Source organism: Drosophila arizonae, chromosome 3, assembly GCF_054131065.1.
Source record: "Drosophila arizonae isolate 15081-1271.41 chromosome 3, UAZ_ARI_1.0, whole genome shotgun sequence".
In the NCBI taxonomy this organism is placed as follows: domain Eukaryota; kingdom Metazoa; phylum Arthropoda; class Insecta; order Diptera; family Drosophilidae; genus Drosophila; species Drosophila arizonae.
Genome location: NC_142923.1, coordinates 11858433 through 11866301, shown reverse-complemented (window position 1 = coordinate 11866301; position 7869 = coordinate 11858433). Strand labels below are relative to the sequence as shown.

The 7869-nt window shown below is 35.7% G+C and overlaps 1 protein-coding gene across 7 annotated transcripts in view; it reads left to right on the top strand.

Moving 5' to 3' along the window:
• Nucleotides 1-4951: 4951 nt before the first annotated feature.
• LOC108609665 (uncharacterized) overlaps nucleotides 4952-7869 on the top strand; it is a 50426-nt gene continuing 47508 nt past the window's right edge. Inside the window, exon 1 of one of the 7 annotated variants that reach the window (XM_089464981.1) lies at nucleotides 4952-6864. The gene's annotated coding sequence lies outside the window, so the exon portion shown is untranslated. The remainder of the gene's footprint in view (nucleotides 6865-7869) is intronic. The other 6 variants (XM_089464982.1, XM_089464984.1, XM_089464980.1 and 3 more) reach the window with 6 other exon arrangements.

The following is a 7869-nucleotide window of genomic DNA, read 5'->3' as shown; positions in this document are numbered from 1 at the left end:
TTGAACTTTGAACGGCAAGAATAGCTAATGACATTAAAACATTGTACAAGCTATTTAAATATTGATTCATGATGTTCATAGAAGAGTATAGTATAGCATAGTCAGTGTAGCTAATAAAGTGAACAATAGATAACACAATATAGTATGGTCTTTCTCTTAAAAGTTGCCATAGGAACATTTTGCATCTATTTTAATAGATAAGTCGGAGATTATCTCAAATGTCTATCATCAACCAAAGGCTACAGTGCAAAAGTATACAGTAAGTTTGAAGACAGTTCTATCATATTTTTAGTCCTTGAGCGAAATTCTTGTACTAAAACTGTTGTACAAAAACACTTGCTCTAATAAAAATATTTTGTATCCTACTTTGAAACTGTAGTACTCTTCCACTAAAATTGTACCTTGCTCTAAAACTTAGTTCAAGCTTTACACATAATAAGAAAACATGTTCATAAACATCTGACTGCTATATCATATGCCTTAGTAGATATATGATAGTAGATAGGTATAGCTATCAATAAGTGGAAACTGTCAAAAGGTGTGGCGAGGCCAGAGTATTCAGGTATATTGATATCTTTCTGTTTACCAGATTTAATCATATATCAAATCCCAACATATGGCAAGTAGAGACACAAATGTTTGTGAACAAAGCAGAATTAAATCTAGAAGTTATATAACAAGTTTACACATTAAACAACTACATCAGAAAAGAAATATATATATACATATATAATAATAATAATAATAATAATAATAATAATAATAATAATAATAATAATAATAATAATAATAATAATAATAATAATAATAATAATTACTATAAAATGATAATCCATATATTAAAATATATATATTAAAAAACTTCATTAAAGAAAAAAAAATTGGTAATTTAAAGAAAATATAAAATTTTTTGCTATATTTTTCTATCAAGAAATAAGTGTATCAATATTTGTAGATGTAAAAAATATTAAAAATAATAAAAAAGTATATCTAGAAATATTATTATATATATATACATGTCTCATCATTTTTTTTTTTTTTTTAATTTAATTTCTTTTTTTTTTTTAATTTATTTTTTCCTATTTTATATATATTTTTTCTCCATCATAAAAAAGTTTTAGTTTTGTAAAGTTTTATTGAAATACTTTTTAAGTAATTCAATAAAGCTAGAGACATTTGGAAGATAAACTCGAATATTCTTCAGCATTATTAAGTGTTAAGGTTATCCTAATCCATCCACTAGTTTTGATGTTGTTTTAATATGCTTTTCAATTTTGTTTAATATATCAATTTTTCATTTATGTAATGCACTTGTGCAGAGTATGTAAATGCCACAAGTGGCAGTTGCAACAGGCGTAAAGGCAAGCGCTCCAAAGCAGCTTTGCAGCTCCAACAGGCTGCCCAATTTGCAAAGGGTAGACGAACTGAAGCGTGTAATAACTTTTAACGGGCGCCACAATCCTTTGGGGAGCTGCAGCTCAAGTTCAAAAACTATGCAGCGTATTGAATGGGTAAAAACGAGGCCGCAGAGACCCAATCGAAGCAATAAAAACGAGACCGGGCGACCAAAAATGAAATACCGCAGGTGACTGACGCATGCCACACACACAAACACACATACATACAAAAACACATAGTTGTGTGTTTTTTTTTTTTTTTTTGCAGCCATAATTTACATATTTTTTGCCCAACGACCTGAAAAGTAGCCTGAACAACGAACGAAAAAAAAAAAGATAAAAAAATTGAACAACAAAAAAGCAAACAGAACTTTTTTTGGCTTTTGTTTTGGGATGCACCTTTTTTGTTGTTGTTGCTTGGAGGAGGTTTGTTGAAATTGAAAACGGCGTTGATTATAATGTCAATACTCATAAAAAAATATAAATAAAAAAAAAAAACAGTTCGCGACACTCACACACACACACACACACACACTGGTAGACAGAGCGTGGAAGACTGACAGGCAAAAATATCTGCCTTATAGAGCTGGATCTCTCTCGGCTCTTGGGTGCGGTCAAAATTGGGCTTATTTTGTTTTGCTTGCTTGCGTTTTTTTTTCTTTGTCCGTTTTTTCCGTTTTTTGGTTCGTTTGAGATACAGATACAAATGCAAAGCAAATGTATGTTCCATGTTATTCATTGGCACTTTCATGGACATTACTAATGTTTTCTTTGCTTCACATTATTATTGTTGTTACTGTTGCTGTTGTTGCTTGTCGCTATTTTGGCGTGCTTGTTGTTGCCCTAACAAAGGGTATATTGATTTGGGGCAAGCTGATAAGGCAGCCAAGTCGTGTATGAGGCATCGCATTGAATCTAACGATGCCTAAACGACTTTCAATTTGTAATACATTTCTTTGGCTCGCGAGAGCAATCTTCTCTCTTTGTCTTTATAATTGTTTTTCATTTGAGGGGATCTTCAATACTGCGAGGGGGCTTTCTTAAACGTTTACTTCTTTCCGATAAGCAGTTGTTGGTTAAAAGAAAAAACCAGATCATGTATTTAGTTTATATATTATATACAGAGTATATGTGTATATTATAATGATAAATATGTCATATTTTGCTAAGATGATGTTGTCTGGCACTTATTGTCCGATTCATTTGTTATTATTGTAAAGAAAATTAATCAAGTTTAATATTGGCCGAACATTAGATATCTGTTTTTCCATATTATTTTTCTCTTGCTTCCTCTGTTTTTCTCTCTCACTCTCTTTATTTCACTTTCGCTTTTAAGATATATATTTTTCACAATATGCCTCTCCCTCTCTATCTTTGTCTATCTCACTGTTTTTCTGTTTTTGTCCCTCTCTCTCTCTCTCTCATTTTATGACTCCATCTCTTTGTCTCTATATCTCTTCCTTCCTTTCGCTCCCTCTATATATATATATATAGATATAGATATATCCCCCTTTCGCTCCCTCTATATCTCTCTCAGTCACTCTCTCCCTTCACTTACTCTTCTCTCTTTCTCTCTACCTGTCTTTCTCGTTATTTCGCCTTTTCTCGCCTAATTAAATAGAACATATCCAATAGCTTGAATTTTCTTTAACAAAAACTGAATGAATCTACCTAAAGCTTATTCTTCCACTAATAATTTATCCCCAAACCTTTGCAAGGGTATCAAATGTTCGGTCGCGTCAAAATGAGCTAGCAACAACTACCTGTTGTTGTTGTAGGTATTGTTGTCGCTGTTGTCCTGCGGTTGTCTGTCTCTGTTTGTCCGTCCGTCCGTCCATCCTTCAGTTTGTCTGTTTACCTGCTCGGGCAAGAACGAAGAGTCAAAAACTTAATGCGCTTTGGCATGCTTTTAGGCAATAATTCATGGATTAACGCCATTTGGCTTAAGCTGATTTCTTGGCCGCTTTTAGCGCATTTGATTTCTGGATGGAACCTCACCTTTTGGGTGCTGAGCATCTTTTATTTTCGGCATTCCTTGGACGTGACTAATCAACTTGCTTACCGTCCTGCTTATTTTTTGGGCAAAACACTCGCCCATCTTTGTCACTCCCCCTGTCTCTCTCTCGCTCTCTCTTGCTCTCACTTTGTCTGTCACTGATTCTCTAATGATCTCTCATTCGCGATTTGTATGGCGATTTGTTGACCACAACAAATTGCATTCTGAGGCGCCCATAAATAACATTTGTAGCCGCTGTTGCCTTTGCCGTTGCCGTTGCCTTCTACGTTGCTGATGTCCTTGTACCTGACTTTGGACCCGGCCAGCACGTGCTAAGTGCCAAGCTATGTGCAGTTGCTCATGGCTCATTAATCAATATGCCAAGTGACACTGCATGAAAGGGACGGCAAGTGTTTCTGAAGTAGATGGACATGCAGAGCTTTTGATTTATGCACTCCAACTTTTCCAACATTAGCCGAGAAAAAATATAAAATATTTTATATGAAAATCAGCTTGAACAATTCATAACTTTTCTCTGTGGGGGTGCGGGCGAGTCAAACTTGCAGCCAGTTGAAGACTGGGGAGAAATAACCAATCAGCCCTGTCGTCCGCCCCTTTCCACTATGCCATCCTTGCCCCAAATTCTGCTCTATAGCGCAACATTATACGCTCGCTTTGTTTTGTGCCGCGCCAGGCGAAATCCTTTGAGTGGGGCAAGGACGGGACCCAGCTGCTTTTTGTGGCCGACTGACGGGCTCCCAAGTGACGCTGCTGTTGCTGCAGCTTTTGCTGTTATTGTTGTTTTTGGCTTCCGCAGCGCGAATTTCCGGCCATTGTTTCTCGATGCTCCCAGATGCTCGTCCTTATGGTCCTCAGTCGCCATTTTCTATTTAGCTTAAAAGTTTTATTTGCATTCAGCGCATTTAATAAGCGCTTACTGTACTTCATCTGCCATTGTTGCCTGTCACTGGCTTCGGCTGGATTTCTGCTGTACGCTTATGCCCCTGCTGCAATAGTTGCCGCTCTCTCATCTCTCATGCCTCGCGTCTGGCGTCTAGTGTCTGGCTTTAATGAGCAAATTCGCTTGCGGCCGTCAAAGCCAGTGATAAAGTTGTCACAAAGTGCAACTAATTATAACTGCCAGCCCATTAGCTGTGACAATTCCAGCTAATTAAATGAGACATTAAAATCGATGTAGCTAATCAAATGCATGAACGCTTCATATGGTCATAACATAAGGTTAGGGCAAAGCAACAGAGGAGCTGTTAACAGTGCAGCGCTATCTAACAGACGCACAGCAGCCGAATCAGCTAAACATACAGTGTAGTCAGTTGTTATATGAAACTGGGCTTTAGCGACGGCGACGGTGACTGCGACGCCGGTTTAGCCTCTGGCTTTGTTACGCCGCTTCGTTTGGCTCGTGCGCTTCGCACACTGTTAACGCTGGTTTAGTTAGTCACTGCTTAAGTAATCATCATTTCGCTCTTTGGCAGCGCACGAAGCTGTCTCGACGTCGCTGTCGCACACGAACCGTCATTTGACTTCGGCTTCGGCTGCTGTTGCTGTGGTTCGGCTGGTTCGACTGGTCGGCCAGCCAGTGCTTCAGTTCTTCAGTAGCCAACAGCGCAGCACACGGATGCTACGCTTCGTTTTTTTCTTGTGGCCTGCGTTTACAAAAGCACAAGCAGCAACAACAGCAGTGCGCTCTCTTTAGCTTTTGGCTCTTTAACTTTAAATTACACTCTCTGACGCTCTCACAGAACACTCGCACACACACACACACACACACAGCCACACGTAAGCACAGCGACGACGACTGCTGCTGCTGCTGTTGTGCTGTTGGCTGCTTCTGCTGCTGTTGTGTGTTCTTGAGTTGGCGCTGTTATTGTCGTTGTTGTTGTTGTTGTTGTTGTGCGGTGGTCTCGGTCTCGGTCTCTGTTTCGGTTTCGGTTTCGTTTGTCTGCCTGCTGCTGCTGGTTTGATTTTTGTGTGCTCCGCAGCGTCGTCGTTGTCGTCGCCGTCGTCGGCGTCATTGTTGCTCTGCAGCTGCGTTCGTGCGCTTTTTGAAAATAGTTACAAGATGTTCATCGAAGTGAGCAGAACGCCGGAGCGGTGAATTGGACAAGAAACCAGAAAAAACAAATACTAAAGTCAGCCGCCGTCAAAGATATCGCATGTGGTTGAACTGTAACTGAAAACTGAAATACAATTTCAGACTGAAACAAGAAACAAAAAAGTGAACGCTGATAAAAGAATACAAATAAAATTATGCGAATACCAAGCACATGCTAAATCAGAACCAAGTTCCAAGTTTCAAAATAAACCAGAAATCCAAATAATACGTTTCAAAATTTGTGGCGCGAGTTTTCAAGAATTATCAACAGCATCAGCATCAGCTTTAAAGTCCATGTCCAAGTAAAGTGCAATCCATGCGGAGCTGCTGTTGTTATATTTAAATCGCTGACCGCAGAAAATTTAACGCTAAAAATAAAACAGACCTAACAAAAAATAAAAATAAAAATAAAATTATAAAAATAACAAACACAAAATAAAAGCAAACAAAATACAAGAAAAAAAAAATAATAGAAATAATATTGCAACGCGTCGAGTTTTCCTTTGGCCACTCGCTCTATCTCTCTGCCTCTCTCGCTCGCCCTACAAAAATACCCACAAATGCAAAGGGTAAAAACTCGAAAGTGACAAACAACAACAACTGCAACACCAACAAAAACAACATATCGGAAAATAAAATGAAAAGTGCGTGCAGCGGCATTTTCCACATGTGAGTGAAAATTTTTTGTTAGTTTCATTGCCCGACGCTAAAAATAACACAGCAAACATTTTTGCTAGAATTTTTTAAGAGACTCGACCAAAAATAAAAAAAAAGAATGTAAATAAATCAAATATTTTACACCAAAATTGAAAATAATCAACAAGATAAATTGTTGAATGTGTCCAAGTGAAGTGCAAAATGCAAATTGATCAACAATACAAAATTTGGCATAAATAAAAGAAATATACAAATTTTACTAACACAAATAAAAGAAACATAAACAAAAGAAATGCAAATTTCAAATTGCAAATTGAGTTGAAAAAAAAAACCCAAAACCAAAAAATTGCAATTGAAAATTTGTCTGCTGCAAGGCGAAAACATTCTTATTATTTGCATCTTCTACTTTCGTGCAACCTTTCGTCTTACGGCAACTCTTGGATAACACACACACAAACACACACGCACACAGAGGTATACATATATATGTATATCCAATTGCTGACAGTTTTCTGCATTAGTTTCACATTAAACTGCAGCGTGTGACAACTTCTCGGATTCTTTTGCATAGACGAACGAACGAACATAAAAAAGAAAAACTTTTCTGTTTCTGTGTCTCTTCTTCTGCTTCTTCCTCCACTATTTCTTTTTGTTGTAATGCGGAATATTTTGGATACATTTGCCATGGCAGTTCAAGAAGGGTAAGAACCTTTTGTTAGAGCTGCTTAAGAACGCACGTAATTTATGGTTCGCAGTGCCATTTATTTAAATTTTAAGTTCTGCGTGGCAGCAAAGGAATAAATTACGTATACGCAATTTTATCAATGGACTGTTTTTTCGATTGTCATTTGCAATAAATAGAAAATATACACGTTTATCTACAAAGTGCTTTATTTAAATTCTATTGTATTATTTTTATTATGAGCTCAGATTTTTCAACTAATTATTTAAAAATACATTTTTCTTTGAAATTCTTTAATAGAATTCTTAACATTATTATAAGTATGTTCATATTCTTATTAGCATAAATATATTCAATATTTCTTCAAAGTATCCTAAAATTCCTAGTTAAACATTTCTCGATAGCTATTGTAGTAAAATGAGTAAAATTCTAAATTTATTTATTAGAAATTGGACGTATGTACATATATATTTTTTAATTTGCTTTCAATTTGAATTGAATTTCAGATTTTATTTTGGCTAAAATTTTTTGTTCCCTAATTTAATTTTATTGTTTGCATTTTTAGTTAGTTTAGTTTAGTTTACTTTTTTTTAGCAGTAAAAAAATTGTTACCACTTTATATAACTTTTCTTTTTTAAGCCAAAACTTTGTTCTAGGTAACTGATATTTTGGCAAAAACGTAATTAAACGTAGCTAAATATTCTTTGATAATTATTTAGAAAAAAAGTAAGCTTAGATTTGCCAAATTGTATAGGAAACTAACTCATTGTGCTTATGCAATAGAAATATTAAGTATACGCAACATTAAAAAGTGAAATTTATCAAATAATTAAACTAATTGTATATATGTATATATGAATGGCTGTATATATGTATGTATATATAGATATATACTGTTTACACCAATTTGATTGAGCGCTATAAAAAAGCATTCAAGCCTAATTAATATTATTAGAAGTATTTCTTACCTTTCCACCGAAGAACTTGGAACAACAAAAGCTTGTAAAGCTAAATAAAAGAAAAG